The sequence below is a fragment of the Corapipo altera genome, unplaced genomic scaffold, assembly GCF_003945725.1.
Source record: "Corapipo altera isolate COAL_440 unplaced genomic scaffold, ASM394572v1 23, whole genome shotgun sequence".
Taxonomy (NCBI): domain Eukaryota; kingdom Metazoa; phylum Chordata; class Aves; order Passeriformes; family Pipridae; genus Corapipo; species Corapipo altera.
In genome coordinates this window covers 17,446,471-17,447,565 of record NW_020884878.1, presented here as the reverse complement: position 1 = coordinate 17,447,565, position 1,095 = coordinate 17,446,471, and positions in this window count along the sequence as shown.

Genomic DNA, 1,095 nt, shown 5'->3' with positions numbered 1-1,095 from the left:
GAGTTGGATACCTGGGCTTCCATCAGAGAGACAGTGTGACGCTGCAGAAAGGACTGAGTGCTCACATTGTCTTTTCCACTCACATGGCTCACAGTGTGTGTGTCGATCAGCATCAACCAAACAGGGCAGCAAAGCTGGCTCTGTGTGTGATCCCCAAGTGCAGGGGAGAGATGTCTGTGTCCAACAAGTGTAAGAGGCAACTATGAGAAATGTCAGTATTCACAGGAAAATCATCTCCAAACGAAGATGCTGCAGGCCTGAATGGTTGCTGTATCGGGCATGGCCATAAGAGGGAAGTGTGTGCTCAGGCATTAGGTGCTTTCTCTGGGCTGGAGCAACCCCAGCTGTGTTGGCTGTGGGCTCTGCAAGGAGCATGGACTCTGCCTGGGTCCCACCTCTTCTCAGGACTAAAAGCAGGAGTAGTCCCTCTGGAGGCACCTGAGCTCAGCCACAGCCAGATGTGCAGGTAGTGGTGATGGGGATGGGGTGAGAGGGAAGCAAGAGTGGGAAAGCAAATTGTCACTTTCTGGAGTTAGGGGAGAATGAGATGTGCAACCCTGATGTGCTTTTAGGAGGGGTGGGGGACCTCAAGAGAAAGAGCTGAAGTCAAGAGTGGGCTTGAAAGGTTTACAAAGAGGAACATGGATCCAAGAGGATATGGACAGGCATCCCTGCTAGACCTCTAAAGGAGACATTTTGCCTGAAGCACTTCTAATAGCATTTTGTAGGCCACATGCATAGAGCATGCAAGCTATATAGCAGTAACAAATGGGCCTTGCTTGTTAAAACTCACCACAGCACCCTGCAGTATGGGAACTTGAGGCTTCACCAAGTCTATGCCTGCTGGCTTCCATGGGTCCTGTTAGCTGAAACTGTCATTTTTGAATGGCTGAGGAGTTTCTACTTGCCACCTGGCTGAGGGCAGATCTGTGCCCACCCCAGTAACTCTACCCAAGCTCTAATCATACCAGCACCTTCTGGAAATGCTGAGGGAACCTGTAGTGACAGTGGTAGACTGCTTCTGGTGGTGTAAGTGGGAGCTGAGTTTCATCTTTTGGTATGGGATGATACTTAGCTGTTGTGTAGCAGAGGAGT